The sequence below is a fragment of the Dipodomys spectabilis genome, unplaced genomic scaffold, assembly GCF_019054845.1.
Source record: "Dipodomys spectabilis isolate Male_0828 unplaced genomic scaffold, ASM1905484v1 ptg000121l, whole genome shotgun sequence".
NCBI classification, from domain to species: Eukaryota; Metazoa; Chordata; class Mammalia; order Rodentia; family Heteromyidae; genus Dipodomys; species Dipodomys spectabilis.
Genome location: NW_024870798.1, coordinates 4457870 through 4480108, shown reverse-complemented (window position 1 = coordinate 4480108; position 22239 = coordinate 4457870).

The following is a 22239-nucleotide window of genomic DNA, read 5'->3' as shown; positions in this document are numbered from 1 at the left end:
CTTAAGGCCCAGACAGGAAAGACTATAAGACTGTTATCTCCAACTAACAACCAAAAAGAAAATGCCAGAAATGGATGTGTACCTCAAGCTATAGATTGGTCGCCTTGAGTAAAAAGGCTCAGGGACAGCACCCGGGCTCTGAATTCAAGGCCAGGAGTGAGACAAAGGAAGGAAACAGAGAGAGAGGAAGGAAGGATGAAGGGAAAAAAAGAGGAAAGGAAGGAAGAAGGGAGCATGCGAGCCTTGGTTTGGAGTCCCTGGATCAAGAGAGCCAATCACTCACAATCTCCGTGGGTAACATTTCAGAGCCTAAAGCCAGTATGTAGGATTAAGCCAATGACCCTTCAGCAACTTCATGACATCCAGGAGCTGTGTGGTCCACCAACTGCAGGGGGAAGCAGCCTCAGGAAGGACCTAGGGCTCATGGGGGGTCACCAGGTTTCAATTATCCCTGCCCCAGCAAGTTTATTTCCTGGACAGATAATAAGAAATTATCTAAGGGCTAGGGAGGTGTTGGGATGAGGGAAGAGGTAAGACGATCCCAGGTCAGGTGTTTCAGGACATTGGAGCCATGACCTCTCCTGACAATATAGACCACCAGTTATAGAGTCTTTGACCCAGCCACATTTCTATTAAGAGTCCTAGAACTTGGGTTCACCATTGACTGCCTGGCTGTTGTCCACTGCAGGATGCCTGTGCAGTACATCCTTGGGGACTGGGACTTTCGTTGGCTCAATCAGAAGATGACACCCCCGGTGTTTATTCCGCCACCATAGACAGAGGTAAGTGGGCCACTGGCACAGGACAGCCAGGGAATGAGGACTGAGTCGGGACCGGAGTTACTTAGAGACTTCCTGTAGAGGCAGAGGTGGGTCTCTTTGCTGGCTCAACCTTTAGTCTAAGTGGCAGATCTGGGATTCAGAGAGGGCTGACTGAAGGTGGAGCAGGCTTGGATAGAGGCTGGTGGGAAAACAAGAGGCACTGGGCTCTGAGCAGGGTTGTTTCTTTGAGGATACTCACAACCTTGGAACATTCCTGGGATGGACCAGCACCTTTCTTCCAGAGAGAGAGAGACCTAGAGCCCCTCCAGTTGGAGTCCCTGGCGGAGAAATCCTTTTATATTCACATCCTGTGGTTGGATAACTGCAACTCACCTTGCTGCCCAGTGTCAAGGCAGGACAGTGAGAGATCCTGAGTCTTTGATAAGGTCAGGGGAACCTCAGTATGAGATTGTACTTCAAGATCCTAACTTGGTTCATGGTCAGTCCCATCTAAGACTGCCATGATGTAGGACATAGAATCTAGAGAATCAGAGCCGGATAGGGTCTGTTCTGGGAGTCCTGAGTATTATGTGTGAAGTTTGAGCTCCCGTGTACCAACCTGCTTCCCTTTCTTGGGTGGGTCTTTGCTAGAAAAAGCTTGAAACTAAGGACTGGGTTTTATCCCTTGTCTTTGATGATCAAAGCTAGCACTCTACCATTTGAGCCAAAGCTTCACTTCCAACTTTTTTGGGTGTTTAATTATAGAAAAAAAGTTCTAATGGACTTTGTGCCATGGGTGGAATCCAACTGTAGTCCTCAGATAACAGTCTCCTGAGGGGATAGGATGAAAAGGATGGAAAATTATCTTTGGCCAAGTGCCAGTAGCTCATGGCTGTCATCCTAGGTACTCAGAAGCTGAGATCTGAGGATCACGGTTCAAAGCTATCATGGGCATGAAAGACCCTGAGACTCTTATCTCCAACGGACCACTGGAAAACTGGACGTGGTGCTGTGGCTCAAGTCGTAGAGTGCTTGCCTTGAGCTGAAGAACTCAAGGACAGCACCCAGGCCCAGAATTCAAGCCCCACAACTAAAAAAAGAAAGAAAGCAAAACATCTTTGCCTGCAAAGGATGGTGGAGGTGTGTGTGTGGGAGCGGCTTTGTTTGGGAGACCATCTGCTGGCTTCAATGTACAGACATTTTTAAGAACTCCCCATTTGCCCCAGTTTGAAGCCAGAGCTTCAAGAGGACTTGGACTGTGGCAGGCAGGGAGTGGGCAAATGGGTGCAGGGGTGGGATTATTGTGTCTTTATTCTCTCCATTGAAGGACGGATTTGGATGCTGGGTGACAAAGTCTGAAGTGAAGGGTTGCAAGAAGTTTGTGGCCTGACGAGGTGAAGTTGGAAGCCGCTGGTGGCTCACAACTGTCATCCTAGCTACTCAGAAGGCTGAAATGTGAAGACCATGGTTCCAAGCCAGCTTGGGCAGAAAAGTCTGTGAGACTTGATGTCCAATGGACCACCAGAGAACAGGATTTGGTGTTGTGGCTCAAGTGGGATATTGCTCACCTTCACCTGAAGGGCTGAGGGACAGCACCCTGGTCCAGAGTTCAAACCCCATGACCAACTACAAAAAAAAGAAGGGGCTAAGTTTTCCACATAGCAGTATGTACATTAAGAACTGCCATGTTGGACTATGATACATTCCAGATTTGTGAGAGGCTTACTGGTTTTTCTATAGTGGGTCTGATGTCAGTAGTGCTACCTTCTTGAGGGTAGGATGTGATCCTAATTGAGACATTTCATGGGTCTGTACTCAGGGACTGCTGAAGCCTTGGGCTGTCCGTGTGTGTGTGTGTGTGTGTGTGTGTGTGTGTGTGTGTGTGTGTATGTGTGTGCGTGTGTGTGTGTATGTGTTTCTGTGACTGTGTCTATGTCTGTGTGTGTGTGTTTGGAGTTAGAAGACCTGGGCCTTGAACTCAGGGTCTAGGTGCTGTTCCTGAGCTTCTGTGATCAAAGCTATTGCTCTAACACTTGAGCCACAGCTCCACCTCTGGATTTTTGGTGGTTCACTGTAGATAAGAGCCTCACAGTCTTTCCAGAATGGGCTGGCTTTGAACTGTGATCTTCAAACCTCAGCCTCCTGAGTAGCAAGGAAGACAAACATGAACCACCCTTGCAGGTTGTGTGTGTGTGTGTGTGTGTGTGTGTGTGTGTGTGTGTGTGTGTATGTGAGTGTGGAAGTGGGCTGTAACAAGGAGCAGTGGACCCTTTGGTAACTTCTGCATGCTTTCTTTGGGGGGTACATGGACTTTGTGGCTGAGGTCTGGGGACCTGAAAGGGTGAGATGCTTGATGGGGACTCAGCACTGTTAAATTATAAGACCAAGGGATCTGTATGTCCTGGAGCTGTCTACTTCCTTGGGCCTGGTTGGTGGCAGAAGGAGCTTAGGAGGACCTGGGGGTGGAGCCCACAGGGGGTGGCTCCCCAGGGGGTCAAAGAGCATGACCAGCACTTAGTAAGGATGAGAGCCCTGTTAATATGGAGTACACTTTCATGGTTCAAACATTGGGTCTTATCATGATGTCTGATGGGTGAGGCCAAGCCTATTTTAAATGTTGAGCTGTGATCTTCAGATCTTAGCCTCCTGAGTAGCTAGGATTATTGGCATGAGCCTCTGGCACCAGGGCCTCTGATTCTTTTTGGTATATTAGGGTTTGAATTCAAGGCTTAAGACTTGCCAGTCAAGTCTTCTAACATGCGAGCCAAGACTTTTTGTCTTGGGCATTTCTGAGATAGAGTCTCAATATATGCTCAGGCTGGTCTGCATCGGGATTCCTCACTGTTACCTTTCTGGCCAGACCCTGGTTATAAGAAAATGAATTCACTCTATGTCTATATCGCTTTGCTGGGGTGTTGTTTCGAGGAGTGGGGGCAGTGTGAAGAGGAAAGACCCCAGAACTGCCACCTCCTGGGGGACATATGTTCTTGTGACAGAGCCAAGTCATTGCTGTGTATGATGAGGAAACCGCCATCAGACTGACCTGGAACAATGCTCAAAGGTATGTAGGCTGTTGAAGTATCAAACCCACCCATGTCTGCTTCCCACTCACAACAAGGGAGTGCAGTGCAGGTGGTCCAGCACTTGCCCTAGGGGATTATAAATGGATGGTGGTGGTCAGGTGTCGGTGGTTCCCGCACATCATCCTGGCTATTGGGGAGGCTGAGGTCTGATGGACGTGACTCAAAGCCAGCCAGGACAGGAGCATCTGTGAGATTCTTATCTCCCATAAACCAACAACCACCCCACCACACACACAAATCCAGATGTGGTGATGTGGCTCAAGTGGTAGAGCCTCATCCTTGAGTAAAAGAAGCTCAGGGATGACACTCAGGCCCTGAATCCAAGCCCTAGGACTCACAAAAAATAATGAAATAAATGAAGAATGGGCATCTGTTACCTTACTACCAAAAAGGATGGATTCAGTCTTCTCTCTGGTACTTGTATCCAAAGATAATGGGCTTCTCTTGATGTTCCTCTAAACTTCTTCTTCTCTCCATTATCTTTCCAGGCTTCAGTTGAAGGATAGAATTCAGATCATTCCACTCAATGTGACCTCATGTACCCTCCCCTGCCTGCCTTCCTTGGGGTGGGGATCCTGGTTGTACTCACCACAGGGAGGATAAGTCACCAGAGAGATAGAGTAGGTATCCTCAAAACTTACACACACACACACACACACACACACACACATACTCACCCAGGCCAACTCAGACTAGCTTTTTCCAAAGACACTTCATCTCCTTGGATTAACTGACCTAGGAGAGGAACTTGATCCCCTGTAAATGACTATTTTAACTAGGGCTCGCTAGTTGACATGAGATAAAAAGAAGCTCAAAAGAAAGGCTCTGGTGCCCGTCACTGCCACGCCTACTCCGGCGGAGTCTGCTTAGCACGGAACACCTACTTTCAGACCTGAGAATGGGGCTTCACAGAAGCCTACCTCTGAGAATGGGCTTCACCGAAGTCTACCTCAGAAAATGGGGCATCAAAGAGGCCTACCTCCTGGAAAGGCTGGCAAGCCCCTGGGAAAGATATGTTTCTGTTCCTGTTTTTCTTTTCTTCACTGTATAGGAGTGCCTATTAATCTTTTACTGTTCCTGCTGTTTGTTCTACTTACTCATGCTCAACGTTCCCTTATTCAGGGCTCTTTCTTGGAAGTGTTGACGACTCCAACATCCGATGAGTGTCCTAAGAATATGACTAACTCACCAGAGTTAAGTGCTACCCTAAAAGCCCATCTTATGGAGGCTATTAGACAAGTCATAAGTAAATATAAAAGTATTGGGGGTTTCATGACGTCACTTCAGCAGAAGGAATTGTTTGTAAGAGATTTACAAGAAGCTGTCGGCACGGCTAAAACAAAAAGAGTGCATGGCTATTGGAGACTTCCCTTTAATCCTGAAACATATACAATAGACCCATATAGATATCCTGTAGATAAGAAAGATGTAGAGGGATATTTAGACCAAAAGCTAAATAAGATTCCTAAAAGGTTGGTAGATGGAAGGTGGCAATGACTTATCAGAAGAAAACAGTGGAATCCTCCATTATCTAGAGGACCCCAAAGACTTCCTCCAGATCCATAGCCTTTTACAGTTGTGTATGATAAGGATGGCAACCATTGGGTAAACTACTTAGGAGAAAGAACTTCCTATTACTCTCCATTTACTGAGAGACTTGCTAGATCTAGGTGCTTACTATCAAAAAAAAAAGAAACAAGAAAGATCTTATGAGATAGTTAAGGCCTTTATGAAAAAGAGTAAAAAATTTTGTGAAAGGGTTACAGAGAAGACACTATGAGCTTAAATTGGATATATGGCCAGATTTAACTAAGTATACTGAATATCATGATTTTTGGCCACAAATTGGGGACCCTCTAAAGAATGGCAAAGAAGCACAATTGCTTAGAAAAGATTTAAAACACATAAAGTACAAAACTAAACAAAAATAATAATAAAGTACTAGAGCTCATGCCTTTCTGTCCAGCACTTTGCCCATATGCTCTGGTTAATGGTTAATAGGTGATAAACATCAAAACCAATTGTATTTCTTAAAAATAGAGGTAAAGCCGAAAACAAGTGCCTATCGTCATAACTCGTCATCCAAAAAACAAGATCAGGGGACCAGGTGGTGACCACCCAAGAACGAAGCCTTGCAACAAGATTGTGTAACTTTTTGCCCTTTCTCATGGGGACTTTTGCTATAAAAGCTTGTTATCCTCTGCAATAAATCGCACTCAGCATTCACTCCTCTTGTGTGTGAGTTGTCTGTTTGCCATCTCCCCACCTGTTCCAGTTACCTCCACCAGGTGTCCTCCATCGTCCCAACAGAGTTGGTCCATGGCACTGGCTCAGTCTCACACCTGACATCCTGGCTACTTGGGAGGCAGACATCTCAGGATCAAAGATTGCAGCCAGCCATAAGCTGGTGAGACTCTTCTCTCCATGGAACCACCAAAAAGTCAGAAGTGGAGCTGTGGCTCACGTGGTAAAGCACCAGCCTTGAGCACAAAAACTCAGAGACGCAGCTCCCAGATCCTCAGTTCAAGCCCACCAAAGAAATGGACCCATGTTGTTGCCCCCAGACTGCCTGGGCCTCGAGTGCCATCTCACGGAGTGTGATACAGCACCAGTCCCTGGGTAGTGTATCAGAGCCTTCAGAAATTGGGTGGTAAAAGCCAGACCTTCCCCTTCATCTGCTTTCAACCCACACCAGCAGGAAGGGAAGGCGTGACAAGTCCAACATCCTGCAGAGGAGAGAAGACCCCACTCTGCCAGGGTGATTGGAGCAGGCTTCTTAGAAGCAGCACTTGAAAAGGGGTCTTGCTTAACAAGGAGTTTCTGACAGGAAGCACACAGAACAAAGATGCTGTACATAAAGGACAACATAGAGGAGCATGTTCACTTTCAGCCAGAGCTGCTGCTGAGAAACTCAGTACAGATGTGCAAGACTGTCCTGAGACACGCCCGAGGGGTTACAGAAGAACAGCTATCCAGGGTTGGGATTGTGTCTTAGCAGTAGTGGGCTCGCCTAGCACACAGGAAACCCTGGGTTCTATTCCTAGGTCCCACATACACAGAAAAAGCTGGAAGTGGCACTGTGGCTCAGATGGAAGAGCACTGGCCTCGACCAAAAGAAGCTTGTGTATAGCACCTAAACCCCGAGGTCAAGCCCCTAGACTGTTAACATAAAACAGCACTCCAAGGGTCCTTGGTGACAGGTGGATGGCTATGCCCTGTAGCTCTTAGTAGATCCATCCATTTTTATGTGTCTCCTTGTTTGACAGAGGGGAGCTGGACACTCCTTCTGCCCTGGCATCCCCTGGACCCAGTTATCAGCAACCCTCCCAACATCTTCCACCAGGACATGGAACAGCTGGCCCCAGAAATCCTCAGATACTGGTTGGGTGGGGCAGGGGGATACAGGGCAGGCCCCAGAAGTCCTAGTGGGTCTGATCTGCCCCAGATGACCATGCCTTCCAGAGGAAGCAGATGGGAGGTTAGAGAGGAGTAGTGATATGGAAGGGGCACTTTAATGCCTATGGCCCTACCCAGATTCTGAGCCTCCCTTTGCTGTCCCTAAGGGATCTAGAGGAGTGACTAGGTGGGAGTGTCTAGAGGAGGACTAGTTGGAAATTCTAAAGACTGAGACACCATAAACTATGCGCCGATGGCTCATGCCTGTCATCCTGGCTACTCGGGAGTATCTTGTTTGCCCAGCACAGGCAGGAATGTCCCAGGAGAGTCTCATCTCCAATCTCCAACCAGGAGTGGCACCATGGCTCAAATGGTAGAGCACTGGCCTTGAGCAAAAATCATCATCAGGGACAGTACCCAAGCCCTGAGTTTAAGACCCTCAACCAAAAAAAAAAAAAAAAAAACCAAGAAAGAAAGACACCCCTTGCCCTTGCCTGCAAGAGATGGTGAAGGAGTGGGTTTGCTGTGGTTGGGAGACCAGGTGCTGGCCTCAGGGTACAGACATTTCTAAGAACGGCCCAGTTTTGCCCAAGGGTGAAGTTACAGCATGGTGGGCTTTGCCTTACCAAGAACTTCAGAGGTCGTGGCCTTTCTTAGGCAGGGAGTGGCAAATGGGAATAGGGGTGGGAGGGTAGTGTCAATTATATTCTCCCCATCCATGGCAGAATGGTTTTGTATGCTTGTGTCAAAGTCTGAAGGGAAGGGCTGCATGTGGTTTGTGGCCTGACAAGGTGGGTTTCCCCTGGGTGTGAGAAGGTGACTGAAGCCAGGCGTTGCCAGTGGCTCACAACTGTCATCCTAGTTACTCAGGAGGCTGAGATCTGAGGATCGAGTTTCAAAGCTAGCTTGGGCAGGAAAATCTGTGAGACTTTATCTCCAGTGAACCACCAGAAAACCGGAAGTGGTGCTGTGGCTCTAGTGGTAGAGCGTGCACCTTCAACTTAAGAGCTGAGGGACTGCGCACAAGCCCAAAGTTCAAACCTCATGACCAACAAATAAAAATAAGGTAGCTGAGTATTCTACATAGCGGTGTGTACAGTAGGAAATGGCATGCTGTGTCATGATCCATTCCAGACATGTGAGAGTTTCTGAGTTTTGTCTACAGTTGGTCTGAGGATGGTAGTGCCATCTTCTCAAGGGTTGGGATGTTAAGGTGCTCAGGGACTGCTGAGGCCTTGGGCTACCCATGGTGTGTGTGTGTGTGTGTGTGTGTGTGTGTGTGTGTGTGTGTGTGTGTGTGTGCGTGTGTGTGTGTGTATTTTTCCCTCATATTTCTTTGTCCCCTTCATTGGTGCCTGTTTGCCTCTTTCTGACTTCAGTTGGTGCCCTTCCTGCACAGCAACCTTGCCTTTAGCCCCCTACCAGGGTCTACAATGAGTCTTAAATTGCCAGAGACCTGCATATTCCAGCTTTTCTTTGGGGCCCAAGTCTGGTCATCCATGTCTTTGGCCACCTCCAGGGGATTCTGGGTTAGCAGGGCAGGCTGGCATAGGTTCTCCCCTGACAACAGGGTGAGGGGGGCGAGGGTTCAGTCATTTGATGTCCTGTACTTTTTCTCAGTTGGGCCTCTGGCTACATGTCCCTTCCTGTAGGCTGGTAGTGGAGTGGGGGAAGGGTGGTTGCCAGTGGCTCTGGCCAACTCAAGCATGATAGCTGACTGAAGGCCACCCAACCAAGGATCTTCTGGGGCTACATGGGAGGTGAGGCCATGGTGGCTTGGAAGTATCTGTCAGTGTCTAGGAAATGTCAATGTACCTTACCACAGGAAAGTATCTTCTAGCCCCAGTTGGGCCTCTCTAGGTCCTTCTAGACAATTCCAGATGCCCAGAATACAGAGGCACAGACTTTAGATTCCATGGCCAGGGAACTGGGGGATGAGAGACTGGTATGGCCAATACCTCAATGTTTTGGGGCATTAGCCTTGATCTGGCTATGCCCCCCTTGTGTATGTTTACTTGTTAATCCAGTGCTGGCCATACACCAGCCTCTTGTGGCAGTGTTGTGGAAGTGGCAGGAGTGGAAGTGAGATCTAGGATAACCAAAATCTGGATGTATGGCCTGTGGGGATGGGGATGGCAAAGGGTATCTATTAAGAAAAAATATCTCAGAGCTGGAGCTCAGGGCCTAGGCACTGTCCCTGAGCTAACACTCTACCACTTGAGCCACAGCTCACCTTTCAACCTGTTTACTAGTTTAGTGGAGAGAAGAGTCTAGTGGACTTTCCTGCCTGGGCTGGCTTCAAGCTGCCATCTTAAGAGCTCAGCTTCTGAGTAGCTGGTGAATGGTATGAGCCATTGGCAACTGCTAAAGATGTTACCGTGTGTATGTGTGTGTACGTGCACATGTAAGTGTGTGTGTGTGTGTGTGTGTGTGTGTGTGTTTACCAGGGCTTTAACTCAGAGCCTCGGTGGTATCCATTAGCTTGTTTGCACAAGGTTGGTGCTGTACCACTTGAACTAGGGTAGCTCTGCTTTGCAGTGTTTTTGGTGATTCATTGGAGAGAAGAGTCTGCCCAGGCTAGCTTTGAATCTTGATTGATCCTCAGGTGTCACTCTTGAGTAGCTAGGATTACAGACATGAGCCACTGGCATCTAGCTACAAGGATGTCTTCTCATACTCTCTTCTGTTATAACACATTGTCTACTTGCCCTGGCCTAGATCCTCTGACCTCCACATCAGCTCCCAGCAGCCCCTGACTGTGTGGAGAACATAAAGCTCAAACTTGATCCTATTTCTTTGTCCTCAGGGGAGGGAATGTTTCCTCTGAAGCCTGGGTTAGGAGGGGTAGCTGCAGCTGGGTACTCGGCTGGGAGAGAGGTACTCTGTTTTAGCCAAGAAGGAAAGTGTGGCCAGATGATAATAGCTGATGCTGTCCTATTCCTAGCTCCTCAGGAGGCTGAGATGTGAGGATTACCATTCAGAGCTAGTCCAGCTAGAAAAGTGTGTGAGACTCTCTTCTGCAAATAACCACCCAAAAGCTAGAAGAAAAGCTGTGGCTCAACTGGTAGAGTGGTAGCCTTGAAGGAAAAAACTGAGGGACAGATCCCAGGCCCTGAGTTCAAGCCCTAGCACAAAGATGCATGGGTATGCATGCACACACGCACATGCTCACACACATACACACATACGCACATACACACAGACACAGACACACTCACATACACACACACACACAGAGAAAGGTGTTAATGATGAGCTGAGCTAGAACTGGGGGCACTCCTGAGGCATAGTCATAGTAAACTCTCAAAGTAGATCAAGTGGTTTCTCCATAAGTCCTTCTTGGGCCAAGTGGGTCTGGGCCATGGCAGGAAGTTCCATGGAATCTGCCCCTCCATCCGTGCACGGGGCCACAGGATCAAGGGAAGGACACTATGGATGCTCCTTTGTAGTCAGCCCAAGATTGAAGACCTTCATCTGTCCCCAAGCAGTGGAGAGGAAAGCAGGGCTCCGAGCCCTGGGCCTCCTGGGATAGTGACTGCTACAAGCATCAGCCAGCCAGCTGTGGATTCCTGAGCCTACAAGTCTTTCATGAGCCCAACTCAACACCTGCCCAAGGTGTGCCTGACAGAGTCGAAAACTTGTGATACCCACATGAGTAGGCATTACCTGCTGTGCCATCTTGCAGCTCCTGGCCCTCCTGGCCCAGAACCGTGGTCTGAGACATCGGTTTACTGCTCAGATGTACACTATACCCATGAGTGATGCCATTCTGATGACCCAGCTGATGACCTCCATGCCCCAAGGCGGGACCCTTCTCTGATACTGTGGCCCGTTCCATACACAAAGGCTGCCAAAGAGACTGCTCTGAAGACACCTAGACATTGGGAGACCCGACTCTCAGGGGCCCATTGGAAAGTACTCTGCCTAGAGTCACAGAGTGAGCTACAAGCAGGTGTTGGTCATGGGGCTCAAACTCTGGGCCTGGGCACTGTAGCTCAGCTCTTCAGCTTACCACTTGAGCCACAGCATGTCCTCCAGTTTTCTGATGGTTCCTTGGAGATCAGAGTCTCCTGGACTTTCTTCCAGGGCTGGATTTGAACCACGATCCTCTGACCTCAGCTTCCTGAGGATCTAGGAGGACATGTAAGAGCCACATGCACTTAGCTGATCTGGCCTTTCACCACAGTGGGTTAGGAGCTTCTTAAAGCTTTTCTTTATTTTTTTTCTGTGCCAGTACTGGGGTTGGAACTCAGTTTGAGCCCTGGTCTCTGAACTTTTTCTCAAGCTGGCACTTTACCACTTGAGCCACATTTCCATTTCTGTCTTTTGGTAGTTCATTGGCAAGAAAAGAGTCTCACCAACTTTCTTCTCCTGAGCTGTATTTGACCCACTATATCTGATCTCAGTCTCCTGGATAGCTAGGATTTACAGGGGTTGAGCCACTGATGGCTAGAAACTTAAGAAAGAGTTCTTCCCTGCATTTGCCCTGACTCCTCCATGCAAAGGAGGCCTCTGAGGGTCAGGAGCTGTGAAAAATAGGCTTCCAGCCACTGAAAATGGCTGGGGTCCATGGTGAAAAGCCAAGCTAATCTTCCCCCTGGGCCCCATTCTGGGTCCCCACCCTCTGCCCTACCTGTGATTCAAGTACAAACCTTGACCCAGCCTTGAATGTACTGCCAGACTTGTCTGAAGCCACAGAACCTTCATTCCACCCACACCACCGGCTCTATACCATACCTCAGGACCTTTGCCCATGCTGTACCTTCTGCCTGAGGCTCTCTGTCCTGTTCCACATCTTAGAACTCCTGTGGAATTTTGGCACAGGTTGTATCACCTCCTGGAGCAACTCTTTCCTTCACTTTTCCCTCTTTTTTAAAAAAAATATGGAATTGCTAGAGATGGAACTTGTGAAGGCTGACTGATGTGTGTGTTTTGCCAGACTGGGGGGTTTGAATTCATCACCTTGACAGTATCCCTGAGTTTTTGTGTTCAAGGCTAACACACCAGTACTTGAACCACAGCTCTACTTCTGGCTTTTTGGGTGTTTAATTGGAGAAAAGTGTCTCATTATAGTCTTTCCTGCTTGTAATTTTGATCCTCAGATCTCAGCCTCTTGAGTAGCTAAGATTACAGGGGTGAGCCACCAGTACCTGACCTCTACCTCTTACTTCTCCTCAGCCCTCCTCTGAGTCCCAGAAGAATATGTCTCAACCGGGTCCCTTTTTTTTTTTTTTTTTGACAGTCTTGGGGCTTAAACTCAAGGTCTGAGCATGGTCCTGAGCTTCTTTTCTGAAGGCTAGCACTCTATCACTTAAGTCACAGTGCCACTTTTGGCTTTTTCTTTTTCTGTGGTACAGAGGAATCGAACCCATGACTTCATGCAATCTAGGTAAGCACTCTACAACTAAGCCACATTCACAGCCCAAGACTCACTTCTAACAGGAGCTATGAGGGTGGAATTTATTGGCTAACCCCTTTTGGCACAGAAATCACTGGCTATGTCCTATCTTTCCTAGGATTTGGGACCAGCCTGAGACTTGGCAGTCAGGAATGATGAATGAGTGATAGGCAACAGACCCCACATCCTACAGAGGGATTTAGAATATGGAGCCAGAACCTTGGACAACTCCTACAGCCTAGGAAGTGTGGTCTCCCTGGAGGCAGTGGCTGGCTTCTAGGTGTCCTGATGGGACACCTAACCCACAACATAATGCACCTGTTGCACACACCAGCCCAGGCAAAGCCTTTGGGGCTTCAGTACTTAAATGGCAGAGAAGGATGCTTTGTTCAAGCTGCCGGCTCAGACTTAGTATTGTCTCAGTGCTTGTCTCAGCTTGCCCAGGTTTGGGGGCTGGGCATGGGCAACCTGCTGAATGCCCATCATCCATACACCATCCATCCATACACAGAGACTTAGAATTACTGCCTCCTTTTTTTTTTGGCAGGTCCAGGATTGAACTATGAGCCTAGGCGCTGTCCCTGAGCTCCTTTTGCTCAAGGGTAGTGCTCTGCCCTTGAGCCACAGCCATACACATGTGTGCATTTTTTTCCCTGTGGTCTTTTAGAAATAAGAGTGTCAGGAAATTTCCTGCCCCAGCTGAATTCAAACTGGCATTCTCTACATCTCAGCCTCCTGAGGAGCTGGGATTATAGGCAGAAGCCGCTGACACCTGGCTTTCTTTTCTTCTTGTTCTTTTTTTAATCGTGACAATCTGAAGTCTTCACAGTGCCATTCCAATGGTTTGCATTCGAAGGAAACTACCCAGGCCTGGAGTTTGAATGCTAGGACTGCCCCCCACAAATGGAGGGAGAATCTGACAAACTCATTCCTATTCATGTGAATGCTAATGGAATGCATAAAAGTAATAATTTGCAGTTAATTCTTGATTCTATTTTAGAGTGCCACACAAAAATTACTGGATTTATATCTTCCATTCTAGCACCTAATGGAAGGGTTTTGACTAATTTTTAATTACAGATTTTGTAAGTATTCAACCATAATACTTCATTAAATGGAGGCATAATGTAATCACTAATAATTGGTTATATATATAATACCTTAACATTCCCTCCCTGAATATATATGCATATATATACACACATACTCACATATATATACATCTATCTATCTATCTATCTATCTATCTATCTATCTATCTATCTATCTATCTATCTATCTATCTTTCTATCTTTCTATCTATCTATATATTGGGCACTACTGTGGCTTGATCACAGGTCCTCAGGACTTCTTGGCAGCTCAGTTTGCCACACCCTGGTCTGCTAAGAGTGTGACCCCATTTATGGATTGGGCATTGTGAGTTGAAATCCCAGCATGGCCAAAAATTTATTCATGGAGTAAGAAGCTAATTTTGACACATTTTTTTCTTCTCTGTGACAGTCCTTGGTCTCAGTATGATGTATAATCCATATTCAAATATATCCTAGGTGATATGAGGAAATGAAACATTATATGTGTAATAATACTAAATTAATAAGTGTAATAAACGTCATAAGCTGTAAACCCATGCAATATAAATAGATCTCATATATAAATATTAGTTTTTCCATGCTGGGGCTTCAATTCAGGCTCTAGGAATTGGTCTGAATTTCTTGTTTTCAAGGACGGTGATCTTCCCCTTCACCTACAGTGTCACAGATTTACCCAGACCCTGAGTTCAAATCAAAAGCCTGCCAGAAAAAAGGTGCAAATTCCAAGCCAGGGCTTTATTATTATTATTTTCTGGCCAAACCATGGGGCTTGAACTCAGGTCTTGGCATCTCTGCCACAACCAACCTTGGGATCCTAGGACCAGAGTTCAAATCTTGAGGCTAGTAAAAAAAAAAAAAAAAAGAGAAGGATAAAATTGAGATGGGAAGGGGAAACAAAGAGGAGGCAACAATGCTTGATAAGAAGGGTACTGGTTATCTTGCCCATGTAATTGTAACTCCTCTGTATGGTATTCTCACAATAAAAAAAAAAACTGAGAAGTTCAAGAAGGTGGTTTAACTTTTTCTTCCACCTTTGCGTTGTGGCCATCCAGGGTTTAAATGACAAGGCCCAGAAAGTGTACATGACCTTGCATTGCTGATATTTGGTGGGCTATTAGGGAAGCCATAGCCAAAAGAGGCAACTTAGGCCTGGAGATTGAATCCTGGTACTGCCACTAATGAATGGTGGGAGATTCTAAGGCACATTCTGATATACATCCATACAAATGAAATGTTATAAAGGTAACAAATAAATTACTAGTGTATGATTATATTATAAAACTATACACAAAAATTATACTACATTAATTTTCAATTAATACTTTATTATGTATTCAATCATGATACTTAAAAAAGGAAGGAATAATTTAATTGCCAATAATGAGTAGCAATATTGTATATGCTATTTCATAATGTACAGACATCTCTTTCTTGTTTTAAGCATATACCTCTCTATCTATCTATCTATCTATCTGTCTATCTATCTACCTACTTACCTATCTATACACCAATCTACACATTTATCTGTTTGTATACTTGTCACTCCTGGGGATCAGTGGTAGTGTGCTCTCCTAGGACACACAAAGCCCTCGGTTCGATTCCTCACTACCACATGCACAGAAAAATCCGAAAGTTGTGCTGTCTTGCTTAAGTAGTCGAGTACTAGTTTTGAGGATGAAAGCATAGGGGCTGTGTCTAGATCCTTATTCAAGACCCTAGTAGTGGCACCAAAAAAAAAAAAGATAGAATGTTCTGGCTGCAATGATATAAGGGTAGGCAGCAAATACCTCATCACAGAGCAAGCTGGGAGTCTGGTGTTGACAGGTGACATCTAACCCGACTTAGCTAGAGGTAAACCACTGCAACCCAGCTCCACTGAAACAGATGCTGCTGGCTCACTCACCCCTGTCATGCAAGATACTAGGGGGCTGAGATCTGACAGTGGTGGGTTTAGAACTCAGTCCTGGCATTAAGTCTACGAAACTCTGACCTGTGGCTCAAAGTGGCAGAGCTCTAGGCTTGAGCTAAATATCTTAGGATAGTACCCCCAACCTTTGAGTGCAATCCATGTGGCTGACTCCCCCCCCAAAAAACCACCCCTCTAAATCATTAGATGTGAACTTTGTGAGGTTTGTGATGTGTTTCTAAAAGAATGGTGATACTGATTAAAGCACCCTAATTCTAATGACAGCATGTGGGATACAGCTATGTGATGAGTTCTTCATGAGTTGTTGTATGCCTAGTCCTTCACGGGGTTCATTCTTTCATCTGGTCCTTGTAAAAGCTCCACAAGTAAGATGATTGTGCAGATGGGAAAGTTGAGGCTCAGATATGTCCCCATGTCAGGGCCAAAATGATGTATGTACTGAAATGTAGTGAGTTGTTTCCTGCAGACAATTATTTTGGTTTACTTTTCTCCATCATGTACTTTGAACTCAGAGCCGAGGCACTGACTTTCATCTTGGGCTCATGGCTAGCACTCTACCACGTGGAGCCAACGACTCTTTTTAGTATAGTGTCAGAGCTTAGGTGTCTTTAGCTGAGGTCTGTCATCCTGCCTACTTAGCAAGCTGAAATCTGATGATCTGTGTTCCAAACTATCCCAGACACAAAAGGTCCCATGAGACTATTATCTCCTATTCACCACTTAGAAACTTGAAGTGGAAGCTGCGTACCGGTGACTCGTGCCTGTCATCCTAGCTACTCAGGAGGCTGAGAGCTGAGGATCACAGTCCAAAGCCAGCCTGAGCAGGAAATTCCTTGAGATGATTATCTCCAATGAACCACCAGAAATCTGAAGGGGCTCTTTAGCCCAAGTGGTAGAGCTCTAGACTTGAGCTGAAGAGACAGCACTCAGGCCCAGACTTCAACTCCTCCAACTTATAAGAAAAAAGAAACCTGAAGTGGAGTGCTAGGAATGTGTCTTAGGGGTAGACTGCTTTGCATGCATGAAACCTGGGCTTGAATCCTCAGTACCACCTCACTCGAAAAAAAAAATCTAAAGTGCTCTGTGGCTCAAGTGGTAGAGTGCTGTCCTTGTACAAGAGAAACTCAGGTCAGTGGTCAGTTCCTGAGTCCTTCAGGACTGGTGTATGCACACACACACACACACACTCTCTCTCTCTCTCACACACACACACACACACAGAACAGAAGTGAAGCTGTGACACCAAATGGGAAAACACTGAGTTTCTGCTCTGAAGTCATGGTCAGCACCTTCGCCCTGTGTTCAACCCCAAAATCTAGCCACCGAGGGCCAAACTAGGAGAGGTCAAAGGTTTCAAATCTTGATGTGCTTCACCAGCCCTAGATGACAGGAAGCATTGTGATTTTGCACAAGTGCTTAGATTTAGGAAGCTTCCGGAAACCTAGGGAGGCAACACTGCCAATAATGAATCATTTCATTAGATTCAGGGCCCTAGTTGTCTGCCAGAAGGACTCTTCAATTAATTGTAGCAGTTTGTCTCAACATTGGAACATAGTGTAACAAAGACAGGATGAGTGCAGGGAACTTGGCCTGCCACAGGAGGTGGCACAAATGAAGACTTCCTGTTCAAACAGAGCACTGGGGAGAGAGATAGCTTGGGGAGAAGGAGGGCTTTTTCACCTGGCCTTTAGAGCCCAATCACACTCATCCTCACTAATTGCCCCAGATGAAATGTTTGTTACACAGCTGTACAGGAGTAAGGCTTTTTGTTTGCCTGTTCCAACAATGAAGCAGACTTCCTCCAGCAGCCTGGGGTGTGGAGAAACCCTCAAGTTACACTGGGAACAGTGAGGAGAGCTCTGGAACATGCACTGTCTTGAAAGCTGTGCTATGAAATCATTCTATTCAAAGCAAATTTCCTAGCTGAGTTCCTTTCTTCATAGGGACTCTGGATGTTCACCGATAGAAATACTTGCATATATACACAGATACGTGGAGTTACTGGCTCTTTTTTTTGCGGCAGGTCCTGAGTCTTGAACTGTGATTCTCGACATTGTCCCTGAGCTCCTTTTGCTCAAGGAAGCATTTTATTGTGCCTTAAAAAAATGATACATCATTAAATGGACGCATAATTCAATATCTATTAATTATTAGTAATATATTACATGTAATTTAATATGTAAACATCTTGCATTCTATAAATTTTTTATATATTTAAATATACAATCAAATAAACCTATAAATCTCTCTCTCCCCCAGCCCTCTCTCTCCCTCTCTCCCTCTCTCTCTCTCTCTCTCTCTCTCTCTCTCTCTCTCTCTAAATATATATATATATTTGCAGCAATTTACACTTCTATCTATTTATATATTGGCGACTCCTTGGGCTAGAAGTCAAGTCCTGAGAACTGCCTGGCAGTAAATTTTTTTGAGGCTGCTGTGCTTAATGGCCACTTGATGAATTGGGCATTCCAGACCCTGAGTTCAAATCCTAGCAGTGCCAAAGTTAATAGGTGGAGTAAGAAGCCAATTTTGAACTGTTTTCCTTTCTGTGAAAATCTTGTGTCCTAGGTACAATATGTGATATCTATGCAAATACATGCATATATATGATATACGTTATAAATGTATATAACGATTATTTTTGCCAGTCCTGGGCCTGGAATTCATGCCTTGGGAAATGTTCCTGAATTTCTTTTCTTCAAGGCGGTGAGCTCCTATGTCACCCAGATCACAATAGTGTTACCCAGCCCCTGAGTTCAAATCCCAGGTATGGCAGAAAAAATGGCCTAAATTCCAAGTCAATGCCTTAACATTTTTTGTGGGGGGGGGGGCAGGCATGGGTCTTGAAATTAGGTTGCCCTAACTCTGCCTCAGCCTTGATTACCCTAAGCTGGGGTGCAGCTTTTACACCCACAGATGACCCAGGGATCCTAGGAACCAAGTTCAACTCCCTTCACTGGAAAAAAATCATCAAACCAACAAAAATGGAGGATGAATAAACCAGGAAGTTTTACACAACAGTATTACCTTTGTTTCCTTTGCACTGTAACCATCCTGGGTGACAGTGACTAGGCTTGAAAATTTTATGTGACCTTGCATAGCCGAGGCTGTTAATGAAGCCTGAGCCCAATCCATGCACAGAGGCCCTTAGTTCGATCCTGGGACTGCCACCTACACATGGCTGAAGATCCTAGGAAACTAGTTCCTATCTATAGGAACACTAATAGAATGTTGACATGTACTAATTGAATCACTAATTAGCAAGTCATTCTAGTATAAGATTGTACACAATAAATATAGATTATTGATTAATTTAATTAATACTTTATTAAGTCTTCTACCGTGATTAATTAATGGAGGCATAATTTTATACCAAATAATTGGTAGTAATAGAATATATATATAAATACAATATAGATATCACACTTTATATATAGTTATACACTAGAATCTACATAAATGTCTGTCTCTGTATACATTTATTGATAGATGCATATACATATATAAATACACACACACACACTTCAGTCTACACATCTGTCTGTTTATATATTGGCCACTCCTAGGACATGAACTTGGGTCCTCAAATTTGCCCGACAACTTCACTTGCATCAGACTGGTATGCTAACATTGACCCATTCATGAAGTGGGCCTTCTCGGCCCTGAGTTCAAATCACAGAATTGCCAAATACTTAATCCTGGTGGAAGAAGCCAATTGTCCCACATGTTTTCCTTACCGGTCAAAGTCCTGGGTCTCAAGTATGATGTACAATATATATGCAAATCTATGTCCTATGTGATAGGATGTAAAAAATGTTATACATGTAATCATACTCACTAAAATACAAAACAAATAATTAAAAACAAAATAAAACAATTAATACACTAACTGTAATATGCAGTAAACATTTGTTTTTGGGTCTGGTTGTGGGGCCTGAACTCTGGGCCTGGGTGCTGTCTCTCAGCTCTTCAGCTCAAGGCTAGCACTCTACCACTTGAGCCACAGTGCCACTTCCGGCTTTTTTCTTTTTGCTTATGTGGTGCTGAGGAATCGAACCCAGGGCCTCAGGCATTCAAGGAAAGCGCTCTACCACTGAGCCACCTTCCCAGCCCCTGCAGTAAACAATTGAGAGTAAATGTAAGTCATGTATTTAAAATGTATATGAATATTTTTTTTGAATGCTAGGGTTGAATTCAGGCCCTGGGAACAGGCCTGACTTTCTTGTCTTCCAACACAGTGAGCTTGCCCTTCCCCCATAGTGCTGTAGATTTACCCAGATCCTGAGTTCAAATCCCAGGCCTGCCAGAAAAAAATGGCATGAATTCCAAGCCAAGGAACCTCATAATTTTAAAAATATTTATAGTGTACATATGTATGTGTGTATATGTGTATGTATGTATGTATGTATGTATATTTATTTTGCCACAGGGCTTGAACCCATGTCGTGGCAACTCTGCCTCAACTTTGATCACTCTAGCCTGGGGTGCAGCCACTGGATCCACAGCCAATCCTGGGTTCCTAGGCCCCAAAGGCTGACAGGAAAAAAGTAAATAAATCAACACAGAATAAAACCGTTCAACTTGCAGATGGCTGACAGTTTTACATTTGTTTTCTTTGCAAGGTGACCATCCTGGATCTGAATGACACAGCTGAAAAATGCTCTTAACGTGGCTTACTGAAAGCTGGTCGGCTACCAGGGAAGCCATAGGGCAACATGGCAACATAGGCCCTGAGTTCAAAGCCCAGTTCTGACCCCTACCAATGGCAGGACATTCTAAGAGTCTCGTTCATATTCATAGGAATTCCAATGGAAGGTTTTGAATGTCCAGGTTAAATTAGTTCTTCCTGAATGATACTACTATAAAATTAGAGTGATTTTAGGAGGCCGATGGATTTTAATTAATATTTTTGACACATTAAAAGAATACAATTAATTACATGGACACAATAATTTCAGGACAGTGGTTGATTTAATTAATAATTCATTAAGGATGAAAACAATAATATTAATTACATGGAGTCATAATGAATATCCACGAATTGGTAGGAATGTAGCATATATAACTGAATCATGTATAAACATCTCTGGCACTATAAAGATCTATATTTATTTGTGTACTACCATCTGCATGTCAATCTGCTCTTATTTTGTCAACCCCTGGGGTTCGATCTCAGATGCTGGGATCTGCTTGTCAGCTCCATATGCCCCAGGCTGACATGCTGACACTCACCCACTTATGAGTTGGACCTTGTAGGCTGTAAGTTCAGATGCCAGCACTCACAAAAATTGAATCGCAGATTAAGAAGCCCAAAGTGACACATGTTTCCTTTTCTGTGAACGGTCTGGGTGTCAGGTGTGAAGTTTCATACACAGGCAAATCTATGCCCTATGTAATAAATATTCCATGTGTATTAACAGTCAATAAAATAAATGGTAGATAAATGAATAATACAAAAAAAAATGAATACACTAATCACAATATGGAGTCAACATATGGGGCTTGATCTCAGGGCCTGGGAACTGCCGGGCAGATGAATTGGCTAGCGGCTGCTGTGCTGACAGTCACCCATTCATGAATTAAACCCTGTAGGCCCTGAATTTAGATCCCAGCACTGCCAAAAATGTAATCATGGAGTGAGAAGCTGAGCATGACGCAGGTTTTCTTTTTCTTTGAAAGTGCTCGGTGTCAGGTAGGATGTATAATTCGTATGCAAATCTATATGCTATGTAAGAGGATGTCATAAATGTAATAAATGTCATAGGTGGAAAAATTATCACTACAGTAAATGATAAACAAATTGAATTAGTAGTGAATCATTGTAGGATAACATTAGATATAAGAACTATAGGACTGCATTAAGATGAATATTTTATTAAGCACTAACAGAATAAAAATTGCATGGAGACATAATTAAATACATAATAATTGGTAGTAACACATGATGCATACATAATTTAATTATATGTAGACATCTGTCTTGTTCTATAAAATATGTAATTATATGTATGGATGTATATACATATGTGATAAATAATAACAGGATATTGAGTAATTATTAATTAATGCTTTATTAATGGTTCAACTGGGACACATCATTAAACAGAGACATAATTTAATACCTAATAATTGGTAGTAATATTATCTATAATTTAATAATATACAGGCATCTCTCTTTTTGTGTATATAATATTTATATACAGCAATCTCTATCTATTTATATCTTGTTCACTTCTGGGGCTCAGTGGTTGAGTTCTCACCTAGTAAGCACGAATCCCTGGTTTTGATTCCTTAGTGCCACATACACAGAAAACCTGGAAGTTCTGCTGCCTTTCCTCAATTGAGTGCCAGCCTTGAGCACAAATGCTTAGGGACACTGTCGAAGCCCTTACTCAAGCCCCAGGACTGCTGCCAAAAAGGCAGAATGTTCTAACTGCAACTGTAGAAGGACAGGACTTCAAATACCTCATCACAAAGCAAGCTAGGAGTCTGGTGCTGAAAGCTTCCACCTAACCTGACTTAGCCAGATGTAAACCCCTGCAACCCAGCTGCAAGGAACCAGACGCTGTTGGCTTACCCCTAT